Below are 18,431 nucleotides of genomic sequence, written 5' to 3' on the forward strand. Positions count from 1 at the left end.
GCACCCGCTTCTGAAGACTCAGGGCTGCTCTACCCCAAAACAGGACTCTCTGGGGGTCAGGGGTCATGTGCTCAGCAGGAGCCTGATACAATATCAATATCAAACATCAGGGGAGAGCAATAGAGCATGTACTAGGAAATCCCAGCACAGAGGAGTAAATGCAGAGTCCCCTAGGGGATATGCTAGGGAATGGTAATGGAACTCCATGACCGTGGAGAGCAACACACACAGAAACACACGCATACAAACACACACACACACACACACACACACACACACACACACACATACAAACACACACACATACACACACACACACACACACACACATACAAACACACACACATACACACACACACACACACACATACAAACACACACACACAAACACACACATACACACACACACACACACACACACGCACGCACGCGCGCGCGCATACAAGCACACACACACACACACACACACACGCACTCACGCAGCCAGGCAACACTTGACCTTGAACCTTGCCCCATCGCTTCCATCCTCCCTCTCACCCACCTGTCCAACTACTCCAGGAAGCCACCCTGACTTGATGGGCACTGGCCTTTCCTGGCCAGCAGGAAGGAGTTTGAAGCTGGTGTGACTAGTGGGATTCTGGTGTCTTTCTAGGTCCTCAGATGAGGTGAACCCACGTGCTCCTGCCCTGTCATTGACACGAGTGTTAGGGGGAGTCACTGGCAGGTCCCCCCACCCAGTGACTGATCCACCCATACACAAGACCAGGGCCCAGTGAGCTGAAGCAGTGAAGACCGCCCCCAGACATGCATGTTAAAAAGCTACATGTATTTGTGTACAGAAGCAGGTTCACAGACCGCATACATGTGTACCATTTTTAAAACACATGCTTGCATGTACACATGTGTGTGCCAACAGTGGCACACATGGACAGGCAATATCTCCCATACACATGTATACATGACAATCAATGTACACTCATGTGGCCATACCCATAAAGTTGTAATTCACACATCTATATATACACGTATGGAAACATCCAGGCCTTAGAGACATTGGCTAGGAGCCAGCCTGTCATGTCTTCATGGGCAGGAAGGGCCCAGGGACCTACTAGTATGCCCTTCTTTGGCAATGGGCACCCCTTGGCCTTGGACACTCTTGGAACTCCCCAGGATCAGGAGGCCTGGCTGGGTGTCTTCTCCAGACTCTGGTTCTGGACAATGGGACCTAGACAAGCCCCTGGCTGTGTGTTCAGTGGCTACAAGGACCAAAAACAGGCTCTTCCTCAGCCAGTAGCATAGCTGAGTCATCCACCAACCTTGCTTCCTCAGTTCCAACAGCAGGGAGCCCGGAAAGGACTGTTGCTAAAGGGAGCCAGGGAGCTGGCAAGGCTCCAAACTGTGTATGGGCTGGTATGAGCTGAACAAGAGGCCAGAGCCTCAGGAATCAGGAGAGCAGCCAGCGAGAGACAACAAGAATGACCTGGAGCAGGGCTTGCCACACAAGTGTAAGGACCTAAGTTCAAATCCCAAGAAGCCACATAAAAGCCGTCACACAGCACTGACATCTGTAACTCCAGTGCTCCTATGGGGAGGTGGAAGGTAGAGAGACAGGAGACTCCTGGGAAGCTCACAGGCAGGCTAGCCTAGTACACAGTGGAAAAAACCAGAGACCCTGTTTCAAGGCAGAAGACAAGGATCAATATCAAGAGTGCCCTTTAATGTAAACATGTGCTCCATAGCACCCATGAACCACATACCACCCCCTCACCCCACCCCAGAGAGAGAGAGAGAGAGAGAGAGAGAGAGAGAGAGAGAGAGAGAGAGAGAGAGAGAGAGAGAGAGCTGGGGAGCAGTGAGGCAGCGCACCAGAGGTTTGCCTTCTCAAAAGTCATGTTCAGTGGTATCCAAGGCCCTAGCAGGCTGAGTATGTCCTCAGAACTGGGATGGTTGGATGTGGACATTGTTGGGAATCCACAAAATCTCTTCTCAGCACTGGAGACCTCTCCACTGAGATCCCATCTCCAGATAGTCACTCCAGAAGGCAGAGTGGACAGCTGAAGCCCTCCTGCTTTGAGGCCTGAACTCCCTTGTTCACATGAGTCTGTCCTCTGCATGGGCCTCACAGCCCAACAGCCCTAGTCCTGGGGCTGCATCAGAGATCAAGCCTGGAACCACAAAGCTGACGAAGGAGGCCAGGGGAGGGAAAGGGAGAGACCCCGCCATGCCTGCGGGATGCTCCGGAGCTCTAGCAGCCTGCCGCTGTTGAGGAACCGCCCATCTTCCCACAGGCTGTGGGCTGAGAGTGCTGTCGTAGCTGCTTACTGCACGGGTGCTCACTCACTCACACACACACACACACACACACACACACACACACACACACACACACTATGTACTTTCACACATTCACACATGAACATTTAGGCATAGTCACATAAATAAACATATACTCTAACACACTCATAACCTGTTCTCCTACATACATGGCATGCACAAACACATCCCTTTATACATCCCCACATGCACACACTCACATATATACACGTACACACATGCATTCACCCTTGCACATTCACACCCATTATGGGAAGATCTCATCTCTGAGCCACTGTGTGATCCTGCACCCAGACCAGCTGAAGACAGAGCCGTGAGCTGGGCTTGGACTCAGTGAGCTGGGCCCAGAGCTCACTGCCACAGCCTGTCTCCCTCACTTCTGGAACACAGCGGCCACTTCCTCTAGGTTATGTGGGACCGTAGCTTCTATCTCCAGCTCTAGCATCTGTATCCCCAGTACCCCCTCCCCTCCCCGTCACAGGGCTGCACATACCCGCAGCTTCACCCACCCCTCCACTGCAGACACACTCTTGGCCTGGGCACCTTGCTCTCCCACGTGTAAATTTTCCTAATTGGGAGCTTGTTAATTATCTTTACACTTTCCATAGGAAATAAATAGCAATTAGAGAAATAAGTGGCATTATCATTCTCCAGCAGACTCAGCAACAGTGGCCTGGCTTATCAAATGCTGCCCATGGCTGGGCCAGCTGCCTATCTGGTCCCTCTCCTGTCCCCTCTGCCTGTACTCATCCTCACACGTGTAGAGCCCAGCACCCACCACCAGGCCACCCTGGCAGCAGGTTGTCTCTTGGAATCAGTGTGAAGAACCATAAATTGCTGAGAAAGGGCCTCCTTCCCTGTGTGACAGAAGGTTAGAGTGTTTAAAGAGAGCAGTGGAACTGTTTTTATTAATCAGAACTGCTATAAAGAAAGCATTTTAATTAACATAATTATCCCGGTTGAGAAAAGCAGTCCTTATCCCATAGATACTTTTCAGACTAAAGATGGAAGCTGTCACAATCAGTCATAATTAAGGCAGGCCTGCTATTTTCCTCTCTCCTCCCTTCCCCTCGGGGCACTGCTCCTCCCTGGGTTAGACCTCACAGGGGACACACACAGCCTGACACCCTCCACCTCACACTCCTGTGCCCAGCTGCATCTCCAGCTGCCTCCAAGAAAGATCTCCTCACTACAGTTCTCGTGCTGGCCTTGACTGGCCTCTCCACCTCGTGGGGAAGGAAGATGGGTCCCTCAGGAAGGCAGCTGCTTCCATGGCCAGGGAGAGAATGCTAAGAAGAGAATAAGGCCAGTGGGTCCAAGCCTCCGCTCCTGCCTGGTGCTCACAGTCACTCCTAGCTACCTACCCACCAGGGCTAATCCTGACTTAAATCCATTTCCCCACATAACAAGCAGAAATCTACCCACATCCACATCCAAGTGGATAGCCCTCCCCAGACCAATTAACTCCCCCTTCATGGACTTCCTAGAAGTCCAGCCCGAGCCCCCTCAGGCTCCCACCACACCTACCCACAGTGCTATGCCTCAGCCATGCTGGCCTTACAGAATCCCACAGGAGCTTCCACCACAGGGCCTTTGCACATGCTAGTCACTCTGGCATTCATTTTTCCAGCCCCCACCTGCTACCCTCAGCACACATTCACCCTGTAGGCTCAGTCCAGGTTGCCAGCTTCAGAAGCCTCCCACCCTCTGGGCCTGGTTGGTTGCCTCTCTGACCCCCTCCTACCTGTCCTGGGTGGTGGATGCGTCTTTGTAGCTCTGCCCACACTCTGTTTACCCTGAGTCCATGAGACTGTAGGCTCCACACGGAGCTGGAGACGGTGCTGCTTTTGCTGTTGTTGATGTGATTTGCATTTAATGTTTTTTTCTTCTTTGACAGTTTGACTGTGTTTTTGCTTGGTCTCTGTTGTTTACTCAGTGGTTGGCTTGGGCTAAGCCCAGGCCTCTCCTGGTCCCAGGAATGTCTGAACTGGAATGAAGAGCAGGAGGGAGGCACGGGCGCCACTCCAGAGCCCCTTGGCCTCGGGCTAGGCTTGGGGCTGCTTTTAGGACAATCAGAAGTTTGGATTTTCACCCCTCTGGGCCTCAGCGTCTCCATCCGGGAAATGAACAGCCTGCAGCCCGTTAATCTCCTCTGCATCCCACAGCCATAAAATCCCCCAAAGCTGCAGACCCCCCTCCACTTCCCCTGGCAGAGCCCGTGGCTCCACCGGCTCACCAAGCTCCTGGCACCTTTCGAGGCCACCAAGGAAGGGTGAGGCTGGGTGCTGTCTGATCCCACTGCCACCACCACCACCCCCAGCATCAGGGTAACTAACACGTTCGCAGGTGACACCGTGGCCATATTTCACCTACAGCGCTGCAGCTTCCTCCCCGGAAAGGTGCTTATTTTTTAGTACGTCTTAAACAGGAGGCCGCAAAGTGTGTTGTCAGCCCTTTTTAAACGGCTTGTTAATGCCTCCGCAAAGCTCAGCGCTGGCCGGAGAAGACGGCTCACGCTGCGTGGCACAGCCACCTCAAGCGCAGCCTTAGTGCCACGCAGCCATGCTGAGCCCCGCTGTACCCCGCTGTCGGTGGGCCCAAGAGCAAAAGTGTGCTCCGAGCCCACCCAGGGCAACTCTTGGGGATGCAGGAGGCAGGCCAGCACCCTGACTGGTGGAGAGAAGATAACAGAGCATTGGTTTTGTAGCTTGGTGGCCCACGAGCACATCGTTAGTTGGACACTTAGCAGCTGTGTGACCAAGGGCCAGACACCGAACCTCTCTGGGCCTCTAGTTTCCTCGTCTATAGACTGGAAATGCTAACTCCTATCTCAAGGATATTTGAAGAGTAACACATACTGGGTAATATTTGATTTTTAAAATGTAAAAACTGTTCTGTTGTTGCTGGGGGGTTTTGTTGTTGTTGTTTTGTTTTGTTTTTTCAGACAGAATCTCAATTCCATGGTTGGCCTGGAATTCACTATATAGACCAGGCTGGCCTCAAACTCACAGAGATCTGTCTGCCTCTTCCTCCCAAGAGCTGGGATTAAAGGCGTGCGCCACCATTTTTTTTCCATTAAAAAAAAAGTCTTTTAGTGATGTACCCTGAGATATTTGTGGCAGAAATGTAGTCTGGTGGTAGAGGCTGGTGAGCAAGTGTGGTCGAAGCCCACTAGCCCTGGGCTGATGCTCATTGCTGGGAGTGTGGGGTTAGTATACTGGCTTGCCCTTGAGCTGCAGGCCATTTCCACATCAACCACTGTGTGGATACCCAGTGGTCCTCAATACGGCAGGGTGCATCCTGTGGGCTCAGTCCAGCCTCCCAGGGCAAGAGCAGAGAGCAGAAGCATTAGCACTCATGGCCTCCGGAAGGGTTCCGTGAGGGAGCTTTCCCAGACCCAATGGAGACTCCCACATCCAGAGGAGGGGAAACCACAGGGGAAGCGTCCTCCACCTGCCCACTTGGGAGCCCAGACTGTCTGTGTGGTGGGGAGCAGCAGCCCCTTTTCTAGACCCTACCACTTCAGCCGCGTTACCCAGGAACCTTTGCTTCCATTTCTGAGCCTCCCTGAGGAGGTTATGGGTGACAGACACACAGCCACACAACAGGGCACAGCCTGAGGCTGCTTGGGGTAACCTCTCACCCCTGCCTTTCTGGGCAACTGTGATCCCCCAACAACTGTTGCTGTCTACTGAACGCCGCGGTGGTCACTGCACTTCTGGGCACGGTTAGTGCACGGACCTGGGCTGACGTGTCCTGTCCTTGAGAAGCTCCCAGGGTGAGTGCGATTCTGTGATCAGGAGGAAGGCGGGGAATACCGAGGTAGTCATGATGCCTGGGACTGGGTCCGGCATGCTTTGCTGCTCCTGGCCCCTTGTTCCACTCTCGTCCTCACTTATCTGCTACAAAGAGGCTCACTCTTCCTCGTTCGGGGGGAAACTGAGGCTTAGAGCAGAGCCATGACGCCAGCCCTCTGAGGCCAAAGCCAGCAGACTGTGTCTCTGGGGCATCATAAGGGGCCAGGAAAGATTAGGCTCAGAACCTGTGGACCCCCTACTGGAGCCAAATCTCTCTGGGCCTCAGTTTCTCCAGCTCCAGCCCCACCCGCTGGGCACCAGGAAGCTGTGAGTGTGAGGAGGAGCCAGAGCCTGATGGCGCCCTCAAGGCAACAGTGAGGTAAGAAGGGGCGCGGGGGCGGAGGCGAGAGAAGGAGACAGATCTCGGGTGCGGCTCAGCGCTGTGATATTTTTCCCGGTTATATTTTTAGATGGACTACTTTCTTTCCCCTCCCCCTGCCTCAGTAGGAGGAGGAACACAGAAATAGCCGCTGTGCGTGTCTGAGCCCGGCTATATATAGTGGGCACAAAACCCAGCTGCCCAGGGCTTCTCCCACTCGCGGCCCTGAGCCGGAGCCGAGGGGGAAGGGGAGGCCCCATCCTCCGGTCCAGCCACCATGTGCTTGCTCCGTGCCGCCGGCTTCCACAGACACTCAACTCTGCCAGCATCCTCAGGCACACACGAGGCTGCTGTCTCCCTGCTGACTGACCCCTTCTTGGGAGGCCTGGCGTATCCAAGAGGCTGAAGTGGGCAAGAGACCTCAGCTGGCTGGCCAATGGACCCGGCCTCCTCTGCTCTGGGAGCCCTCCCATCCTCCGGCCTCCTTAGCGGAAGGCATCGCTTACATCCAGAACATCTCAAATGTGTCTGTCTGGTCCCTGTCATTTCCGTGGGAAAGCCAGAAGCTGGGACTGGCCTAAGGGAGCCTTCCTGTGTCTCCTCTAAAGTAAGGGTGAGGTCAGCACAGGCAAACGTAGAGCTAATAAGGCAAGCTCATAATGTCCCTGAAGGTGGGCGTCTCTAACTAAGAAGAGGTCCCCAAGTTTCCAAGTCAGTGAGTACCTACTCACCCCCTTGGCCAGAGCCCCACTCAAGGTGACTGTCTTGTGGCCAAGCTTCTGCCTCCTACCACAGCCCATTGAGGCAGGTCTCCAAGATGCCCAGGGCCTCCCGAATGGCAGATATTAGGTTGATGGTAGGTAGGTCCTTGTGGCCCGTTGGGGCAGAGTTGAGCTGGAGGTCGGGTCTCCTTGGAAGCCTCCCTTATAGATGGCCGTGACTGTGTGGAGTTTCATGGCACAGGGACCCACCCCACAACCACATCCTCATGAGCAACCTTTGGGTTGCTCCGGGATATCCGGAGCTGGCTTGAGTGTGGTCACCCAGAGGTAGGTCCAGGGAGCTCCACCAGCTTCCTGTCACAGGTCCGGAGCGGAACAGGGACTTGTGCACTTGGGGGTGTCAGTTTCCCATCTGTGCAGATTTGAGTACACCATCTTGTCTAACCCTTACACCTAAGGGAACCATGCTCATTTACAGGTGGGGAAACTGAAGACCACGGCAAGGACAGGCCTGCCCAGGACACACAGAAAGTGATGGGCGGAGCGCGGGAGCCCCATTTCTCAGAGAGGAGTCTGCCTGCCAGAGCTGGGAAAGCCAGGATTCCAGTGCAGTGTGGACTCCTGTGTTGAACAGCTGGCTGGAAACTTCCTGATCATGGCCAATGGCCTGAGAGCGCCAACCTGGCAGTTCTGGCACGGCCCAGCTAAGGAACGCCAGTGGTCATCCACCTGCCCTGCCCCCACCCCCACCCCAAGCCTTTGAGCCCAAGTACAGACCATTCTGCTAACTACAAAGTTCCCCTTGGTTTGAGAGACTTGGCTGATCACCAAGATGAAAGCCAGCCACCTCTCAATGGTGTGTGGGGGACTCTGCACTGCCATATGACTTCAGCCAGAGCCCCAAAGTGCTCAGTGAAGCATTATTTCAAGTGTCCAGTTGATTCTGGGCTGCTGGTCCCACATAAAAACTCCCAAAGCCTCTACCCTGTCACAGATTCCTGACCACACCCATGGCCGTGGACATTTGGGACTAGGAGAAGGCTGTCCCCTTGCGGTGCTCACACCATCCTAGTGGGCTGTGAGCCATGACTGCCCTGGGAAGGAGGAACTCGGGGACAGAACAACAGCCACCATCTAGGAGGAAATGACATGGCCTTGTCCTCAGGAAGGGACTGAGATCCACAGAGACTGTATGAAAAGGAATGAGCAAGAACTGATAGCCCCTGAAAATGGTTGAAAGGCCTAAACACATGACCAGAAGCTCCCAGAAGACAGCAGATCGAGATTTACGAGTTGGATTGGGTGGTAACTTGGATATGACACCAAAAGCTGCTACTCGGAAAAGGAAGAAAAGAAGTAGATGTAGTGGGTGTTGTGGTTGTGGAGGGCGTGGCAGCCCATATCAGTCAATCCAGAAGTGGGAGGTAGAAGCAGGAGGATCTGGAGTTCAATTCATCTTCCAAAACATAGCAAGTTCAAGGCCAGCCTGTGTCACATGAGAACTTCTTCTGACATCAAACAAACAAACCCAAAGAAACAAAAGAAGCAGTGATGTCCAGGCAAGTGGCTCAGAGGGTGAAGGTCCTTGCTTTGCCAGCCTGGCAAGCTGAGCTCAGCCCCGGGAATCGACATGAAAGTGGAAGATCACTGACTCCACAGAATCGTCCTCTGACCTCAACACGAGTACCATGGTATGTGTGCTCACAACACACACACACACACACACACACACTTGTACAAGCATGCAGGCGTACACACACATACATAGTAACAAATAGCATTTTTTAAAGTGATGATAGACCACTGGGAATGATGGTCCATGCCTTTAACCCCAGCATCCAGAAGGCAGAGGCAGGCAGATCTCTGAGTTCCAGGCCAGCCTGGTCTACAGAGTGAGTTTCAGATAGCCAGGGCTATGCAGAGAAACCCTGTCTTGGGGGAGAAACAAACAAACAAACAAAAAACCCAGTGGTGATAGAAGAGGAGAGTGCCAGCCAAGAGCTGATGAGGATGTGGTGAAATTCAAACTTTGCACACTGTTGGCGGGAATGTAGATTAGTGCAGGCAGCTGGGAAACAACAGAGGGATTGTGCCTTCAAAATTTTAAAATAGAATTATCAAAAGAACCAGCAATCCCACCTCTGGTTAGATATTCAAAAGAACTAAGAGAGGATGTTAAAGAGACACTTGCCCACTGGTGTTTACTTGTCCTCAGCACCCACATAAAAGCTGGGTGTGGTGGCGCATGACTGTAACTCCAGCAATGGGGAGGCGGGCAGGAAGTCTATCCCCCATGAGCAGATAAGCCGTGGGTGTGCCCATAGGATGGAATAGTATTCATCTTTTAAAAAGGAAGAAAATCATGTCATATGCCACAAAATGGAGGAACCTTGAAGGCATTGTGCTTCTCCCAAACTAAAGGAGATCAGCCAGCTATAAAAAGGACCAGGACGTCATAAGAAGTGGGCCCCCTCCCTTTCCCTTTCCACTGAGTCCAGACTACTCAGTTTCAAACCCCTACTCTGCCCTTTACAGATGGTTAAATTTCAGGTAAGTTCCTTCACCTCTCTGTGCATCTGTAATAACAGCTCACAGGGTGTGGTGAGGATCCAACCAATAAATATCTGTGAAATGCTCAGAACAGCACCTGGCACATAGCAGGAGCTTGGACGCTTCTGTTGTTACCGTTGCTATGCACTGCTGTCCTAGTTTACAGGGCTGTTTCGAGGTCTGGTCTTGGCCAAGCATGCGGAAGGCATTCTGAATACGGGGAAGCCCACCCACTACGGTGCTGATGGTCGGCTCGCTTTGTCCTTGCCCCTCTTTCCTTGAAAGGCTTACACACACACACACACACACACCAGGTGGCACTGGATAGAAGGTGTGGGGGGGTGTCCACCAACCTTAGAGGGCTCAGCACCAGTGGGGTCGTAAAGCTGGCTCACCCAGGCCCTGAGCACCTGCGGAGCTGGACACAGAGAAGGCTGAGCCAGCTCTGGTAGGAGCCTGGAGGCTAGACCCAGGCTGTGAGGAGAGCAGAGTTCCCGATGAAGGGAGGAAAGTAGAAAAGCTGGCTTGGGTCCAAGCTACAGATGGGCAAGCCAGAGTCAGGGACAAGGGAGCTGGGAGCTAAGGCCCGCCCACTCCTCTGGTCAGATGGCCTCTGCCTGGGGCAGGGTACCCTGTGCACAAAGAACTTCCTCCTTCCTGGAGCAAGCCAGAACTCCAGAGGGTACCTGCTCTGCCACTGCTCACCACACCCTCCAGTGCCGGTGACTAGATCACAAAGCACCATGTAGGCCTCTGCCCAGCTCCAACCAAGGACTCCCAGTGACCCGTCCCCACCCCAAGCTGCAACACACGCCTCCCTCTCCACAGCTCAGGCTGCCAGGGCGGTCAGCAGAGCGGGGCTAGCAATCACTTGCCATGTCCCTGACCCCAGTAGCCCTTCTTCCTAGGAAGCCCATTCTTCCTAGGGTCTCTGTGCCATTCTTCTCTTGCGGGCAACACAAACACGTAACTCCTATTGCCCTTTTCACCCTGGCCGCCAAGAACCACAGCCAGCACCCTGCTCCGTGAGTCCATGTTCCGACGTCTCCTCTGTTACAGTCTGTTCTTCTCTACCGCAGACTGCATCTATCTTTGCATTATCACACGTGTGCTTGGAAACCTTCACAAACACACAGTGGCATAAAATGGGTAAAAATATTACTAAGTTTGTGGGGATAGTGGGCCAAGTGCTTATTGCATAAGCATGAAGACCTGAGTTTGGATCCACGGCACCCACATAAAAGCTGGATATGGCGGTACATGCCTGTAACTCTGGCACTAGTGATGGTCACAGAGACAGGTTAGATCCTAGGGGATCCCTGGCCAGCCAGTCTGGCCAAAATGGTGAGCTCCAAGTTCTCAGTGAGAGACGCTGCCTAAAACAATATGGTAGAGAGCAACGGAGGAAGATGCCCAGGGTAGGACCTCCGCCTTCACGTGTTCATACACGGGCAAGTACGCCCTCACCCATGTACGTATATCCCTAAACACACAACTATTAAATACATAAGCTGTTAGTTCTCCACCCCCACCCCAGACGCACTGACAGCTGCTGGGTCAGGTATATTGGGCAAGAGTCAGGGTGGATGGCAGGAAGGTATAGCAGACTCCATGTCCGGTCACCCAAAGGAGCCAGGAGGATCCCTGCTCCCACTGTAGGATATTCTGTAGCCCTCAAAGCTCCGAGCTCACCGCGTGCATACGACATATATACGCAGCCATTTGCACACTCCCCTGTGCACGATGGATGAGGCCGCAAGGGCCCCCCCCTCAGGCACAGCCCCTCCCACCTTAGGCTTCCAACCTCTAGAAACGTAAGACATAAGCTTCTTCTCTTGCTGAATGACTCTGGAACCATGTCACTAAATGGACCAAGGCAGACAGTGCCAGCAAGGTGGGGTGTTGCCCAGACAGTGCCGAGAGGGCACAGCGACTCTGGACTGGAGATGAAGAAAGGCTACAAGGGTTTAGAGGAAGAGGCCAGGAAAGGCCTTCGTGAACAGGAAGAGAGAACAGAAGGCGGGGAGCGGAATGGAGCTGCGTGCTGCAGAATATGTAGCACATCAGAACGGGAAGGACCATTCTGATGGGATCTCAGAGGGAACGGGGAAGGAGGTTCTGGGACCAGGGAAAAGGTCCCCAGGTTACAGTAAGGACTTGTGTTGTGTCTGTGTCCCAGGACTTTGTGGGAAGTGGACCTAAGGACAATGGACTCTGACATTCAGCAGAAATAAGGGCACCAGAGCACTCAGGGCTTTGCCTGGTGTCTGCCGGATCATGCTGCAGAACGCAGGAAGGAAGAGGTGGTGGGAAGAGGGACTGAGCGTCCAGAGGGAGGCAGGAGTACACCTGAGACTTCAACCTGGCAGATGGAGAGCAGGAAAGCACGTTTGGGAGACAGGGCTGAGGGCAGGGCCAAGGGACTATGTGAGGCTGTTAGGGCACGGGAGACCTGCTCCTGGAGACAAGGAGGATCATGAGAGTGACATTTCCAGAGAGGTGCTCCAACAATCACAGCCCTGCACCACCTCAGGACCCACCTACCCAAATATCAGCACACACCTGATGACTGCCCCAGTGAGGTTCCCAGGGGACCCAGGTGTGCCTCAGCCCGCCACTCCAGAAGGTACAAGACACAAGCTTTGGCAATATCCATGTAGAATGCCAAAGCCTTGGGTTCCCAGGCAGAGATCTGTCACAAGGTAAAGCCCCCGGGGAGCTCCAATTCGAGTAATGCCTAGAGAAGACAAGGCAGAGAGGCACCTTCCAACCACCTAGGACCAAAGGACCTCTAGAGTGCAGCCAGCCCCAACCTGGAGAGCCACAGACATGAGAAATCAACCCACGAGGGTGGCTGGCTGGTTGGAGCAAAGCTATCCAGACAAGGCTGCCTGAAGCTCTGGAGGCCCAACCCCTGCCCCGGCTTGGCTAGGGTGTGGCAAGTGACATCAACAGAGATGACTAACCAGCTTGAAAATGGAAGGATGATTTCCTGGTGGCTTTTGGATTTGCTTGGGACCAGTTGCTTCTTTGTGTTCGTTTCTCCGTTTGGTGATGTAGTGTCTGTCCACTCGAGGCCTGGCCCTCACAGTGCTTTGCAAGTGGGTCGCTTGCTTGATCTTCCCAGGGCTGGAAGATGCTGCCTCAGAGTGGGTTATTCCCTGTGTCTTGCTTGTCCTTATCTGACTGACTCAAGGGACACTCTGGGCTTTGCACTTTGGAGGTGACATGGGAACGAGTTGGGGTTCATGGGATGGAGGAAATGTACTGTTCATATAAGAAAAACATGGATTTGGGGAACCAGAAGGGAAGGCTGTGACTTGGGTGAGTCCCTGAAGTTCCCGTGTTGGCAATGATCCCCGAAGCAACAGTGCAGAATCAGAACCTTTCAGAGCCGTCACAGCCAGGAGCGCGTGCCTCTCTGGATCGCTCTGTCCGGCAATTGCAGAAGAACCCATCTCGGGTGTGCGTGTTGTTGTTTTTATTCTAGAAATTAAATCCAGATGCTAGGCAAGTAATCTGCCCCTGAACTATATCTCCAGTCTCCAAGCCCCTTCAGTTTTGACATCCTAGCCTCCAGAACTATAGAAAATAGATTTTTCTTCCTTTTTTGGTGCTGGGAATTAACCTAGGGCTCTCATACATGATAAATAAGCACTCATCTACTGATCTATATCCACAGTCCTTTTAATATTATTTTATTTTGAGACAATAAGTTGCCCAGGCTGACCTGTACTCACTCAGGCTTTCAACTCATGATCCTCCTGCCTCAGCCTCTAAGCTGCTATGATTACAGGCCCGTGCTAACAGATGCAACTGTCTCTTTCTTGATAAATAAATAACCCAGCCCGGCAGACTGGGGAGGTGGCTCAATGGATAAAGAGCTTGCTGTGCGAGCATCAGGACCTGAGTTTGGGTTCACGGTACCCAAGTGAAAGCCAGACATGGTGTTTGTAACTCCAAGAGGAGAGAGAGGGGCGGACCCCAGGAGCCTAGTAACTAGCTAGCCCAGCTAAAATAGCTCCAGGTTCAGGAGAAATCTGTCTCAAAAAACAAACAAACTAACAAACAAACAAAAACATAGAGAGTGATCAAGGAATGCACCTGGTATTGAACTCTGGACTCCACATGTACAGATAGAGTGCATATACCTATACAGACATGTATAAAGTGTGTATACCTATATGGACATGTATAGAGTGCATATACCTATATGGACATGTACAAGAGTGCATATACCTATATGGACATGTATAGAGTGCATATACCTATATGGACATGTATAGAGTGCATATACCTATATGGACATGTATAGAGTGCATATACCTATAAGGACATATACAAGAGTGCATATACCTATATAGACATGTATAGAGTGCATATATCTATATGGACATGTATAGAGTGCATATACCTATATGGACATGTATAGAGTGCATATACCTATATGGACATGTATAGAGTGCATATACCTATAAGGACATATACAAGAGTGCATATACCTATATAGACATGTATAGAGTGCATATATCTATATGGACATGTATAGAGTGCATATACCTATATGGACATGTATAGAGTGCATATACCTATATGGACATGTATAAAGTGCATATACCTATATGGACATGTACAAGAGTACATATACCTATATGGACAGAGAGAGAGAGAGAGAGAGAGAGAGAGAGAGAGAGAGAGAGAGAGAGAGAGAAGACAGACAGACAGACACAGAGGCACACGTTACCTAGTCTCTGGCATTCTGTTACTGCTTCCCTAAGTTGACTAACAATCTTCTAGCAGCCCTGCTAAGTGAGGACTATTACCATTCTCCCTTTTAGATGCAGAAACTGAGACAGAGACTTCGAATCGTACATTTGTATGAGGGCACACAACTGCCTGCACAGGCCAGGTTCTCAGCAGCTACCCATGTCACCTTGGTGGTTTAGACAGCAGAAAGGATGTGAGAATGAATGACCCTGCATCTCTCCTGAGTATAGAGACTAACCCTGCCTCTGCCTGTTTACACAGCCTGGTTCCCTTTTCTCTCCAGTTGCAGAGGTGGATCCCCAGGCTTGGGGAAAGTGGGACACATACACTCCACTTGTAGCAGTGGAAGGACTGGCCAGACTGTCACCAGATTCTCTGGAGTCAAGAGGAGGAGTGACAGACTAACTTCAGAAAAGCCTGAGTCCATTCCTGGCCTCAGCTTCCACATCTGTAACATGGGTCAGAAAGGGCCTGTGGCAGGGGAGCTGACATAATGGTTGTCCGGTACCTCTCTGGAGCCTGGCCACAGCAGAAATGGAAAAGGTGGCTGGGGTGAGGTTGGTCCTCTCTCGTTAGCGACTCCAGGGACTGTCTGTCCAGAGAGCAAAACCAGACCTGAACTGTAGTGGGGGGGGGCATCCCCCCCACCCAGGTCAGCTGTGTGACTTTGGGCCAGTCACTCTACTCCTCTGGTCTGAATTTCCTCTGCTGCAGAATGAAGGAGACAGGGAAGGATGCTTGGCCACACTCAACGTACACTGCCATGATAACATCTATTATCCTACAGCATCTTCCTGCCTCTCCAGGGTACCTCTCCCTCGTGGGAGACACATGGCGAGGGCCTGGGCAGAATGAGGAGCCAGGTACAGGGAAAGCACACAGGATCCAAGTACCAGGCTAGGCTGTGAGAGCTACCCAGGGCTCACACTGTAGAAGATGGAAAAAAGGTGCCCACTGCTCAGGGCTTCCTGCTGCGGGGGATCAGCATCTCCCCAACACACACGTCGGTCCATCCCCACCCATGCAGGTAATTATCCGAGACACCTAGAGCCAGAAGTGAAAACTGTCTTTGTTCCTGGGGTCCTGAAGCACAGGACTTGAATGGCTTCAATGCTCTTTGCCCCTGGGGTTAGCACCTTCCCCATACGGCACCGTACTCTGCATGTGGGAAACCCTTACCGCACGCACGAGGAACAGACGATGTGAAGAGCCTAGGCTGGGTGGTATATGAAATGTGTCCTTCTTGCTCCCTCTTCTCTCTCCTCTGTGGGTCAGACCCCTCAGCCCCACCTCAGTATCACCAGGGACACCCCTCTGTACCCAGGAAAAGGAGTCTCTTCATCTTGCCATCAGACTCCACCCTTTTGTATCACCTCTACCTTGTTGGCTGAGGACCTCTGTCTCTGAAAGGACAAGTGCTGTCAACCTTACACCATGTGCCTTTTGCTTAGCACTGCTTCTGGAAGCTTCTGAGCAACTGACACCAAGAGGAAGGCAGAGAGGCAAGAGTCTCCTTCCTACCCAAACCGTGGTGCCCAGAGTGATGATGGACACATCACTCACTTCTTCCTGAACTGACTCTGCTGTCCACCCATTGAAGGGAGCCACAGCCACCAAGGCTGGCAGTGACAGCAGGTCTGTTGCAGAGACCCAGATCATAGAAGATCCCTCGTGGGATGCTGATGCACAGAGACTCTAGGAAACACACCCAAGGTCACCCAGCTTCTAAGTGGTAACAGTATGAAGCCAGGTAGTCAGGCCCGGAGGCTGAGGGCTCCCCTCTGGGCTGTGCAGCTCAGATGCCCCTCCATCCCCACCCCCACCCCCAGACCTTGGAAAAGCCCAGTGCTAGAGGCCTGTCAGGAAAGGACAATGGATCTCCCTGCTGGGATGGGGGAATTGAGGTAAAAAAACCAAAAAAAGAAAGCAGCATTTGAAGCAGACACAGAATAAGCTTTTAAAGTTAAAAATGTAGCTGCACTGGCCTGACACCCTCCTCCGCTGCTCTGTTCCTGTTCAAGCAGGGAATGTGACTCCACCTCAGGTCAGTAGCTCAGACTCACACAGAGTCGGGCCAGGAAAGCCATGCCGCAAGGACGAGGTCGAGAGTGCCAGCTACCCCGCCGCCTGAACTTCCTGTCACTCAGCCTCCTGGGCTCAGCTGGCTGTGTCAAACCCCCTTTGTCAAAACCCTCCAATCTGGTCCCCTCAGACAGGTGTCCACCTGTGGAACCCGTGTGGCTTTGCCAAGGCAGAGCACTGTCCGAGCCTGGCACAACTCTGGCCCAGCCTTGACTGCAGGGGGAGGCCACACCCCCCACGTGCCCCACACTTCTTGCCCTAGCTGATGCTGATGTAACCACTCCTGGGTTCCCACAGTACCTCTTCCCAGGCTTCCCTCAGCCCTCTCTCACACACATGCTCACTTGGGCTCTATCCAGCATGCGGTCGTCTCTGTCTCAGAGGTCTCGCGGGGCCAGCCATGTTGACAGCCCTGTAGACTCAACCCCGCCTGTTCCCTGCTCCCTGGCCCCACACAGCATCCATGCTTTCCGAATCCCACACATCTGTGGGCTCCTCAAGTGACCTCCCTGCCCATTTCCATCCTTCCTCATAAATAGTGACCACCACCAGAAACCCACCTGGGACAAGTACCGATAACTTGAGTACACCCAACTGAGCAGGGCCGAGGCTGTTCAGCCACCCTGGGAAGGGACACCAAGGGTGGCTTAGCAAGCAAGACAGGCAAAGTGGCCTGTCAGAGGAGGCACACTACCACAGGAGGGCCTGGCAGGGTCCACATGCAGAGGAGAGACAAGCAGGCCACATCCATGAAGGACAGAAGTGCCCTGATGGCTGTGGTCTGGTCCCTTGTACATGCTCACTCTCTCTAGGATCTGACAGCCCCAACTCCCACACACCCGGTGGCTCCGAGCCAGGAGTAGGGACCCAGGCTACAGCCTACCTCACCACTGGGTTCCGTCCCTACCCACAGCTTTGGCTCTCCCCCACCTCTAAGAAAGGAACAGACTGCTCCTTCCCGAGATTGTTGTTGCTAAGACGAATGAGCTAATTAAAGTCTGGAAAGGTTTCTTGAAGACTTAAAAAGAGGTGATTGAGCATACAAATTAGTAACAATCACTGCCCCTCCTCCAGGCAGGCAGCCTGGATCCCTCCCTGGCCGAGGGCTCGGCTACAGAAGGCTGGCTTTCCCTGACCCGCAGGTCAGCAGGTCGTCGTCACTCTCTCCCCACACCTCAGGTTGCTTAGCAACTGGTGTGTGTGTTTTACTGTTTATTGAGCACCAACTGTGTGCATGGCCTTCTCTACACAGAGTCACACCCAGGAGGACCCATTTTCAGCAAGTCCCTTTTGACCCACCAGGAAATGGAGGGGTCGGGTCACAGAGAGGTGTGAATCTTGGCCCTCAGTTCATGACCTTAGTCAGCCCTGCCAGGCTCGGGAGTTACCATACTCCGTACCCTCTCCTGCTGGCTTACCGTGTGGGGGCCAGGCTGACTTCAGCAGACACACTCGGGCTCTGAAGGGAAATTAAAACCCAAAGTCTGCAAGTGTGTCCTGGGGTCCGGACAGGGACTCAGCCAAGTGTCTGCCCTGAGTCTGCTGGCTCTCCTCAGCCAGAATGGAATCCTCAAAGTGCTTACTGACTTCAGCACAAGACACACACACACACACACACACACACACACACACACACACACACACACACACACAGCTAGGCAATCCCCAGCCCCAGCTTCCTCAGTGGCTTACTCTCACGTGGAGGCTCACAGCTCTGCCCTCTCCTTGAAAGAGAGGCCTTGCTGCTGGCTGGTGTCCTGACCGCTCCAAAGGGCCCCGATCACCCATAAGCCTAGCCTC

General features: G+C 52.9%; 1 protein-coding gene across 6 annotated transcripts in view; it reads right to left on the reverse strand.

Moving 5' to 3' along the window:
• The window catches only part of Lingo1 (leucine rich repeat and Ig domain containing 1), a 186,934-nt gene that overhangs the window by 93,894 nt on the left and 74,609 nt on the right, over nt 1–18,431 (reverse strand). The window lies entirely within an intron of this gene.

Source organism: Peromyscus maniculatus, chromosome 7 (assembly GCF_049852395.1).
Source record: "Peromyscus maniculatus bairdii isolate BWxNUB_F1_BW_parent chromosome 7, HU_Pman_BW_mat_3.1, whole genome shotgun sequence".
In the NCBI taxonomy this organism is placed as follows: Eukaryota; Metazoa; Chordata; class Mammalia; order Rodentia; family Cricetidae; genus Peromyscus; species Peromyscus maniculatus.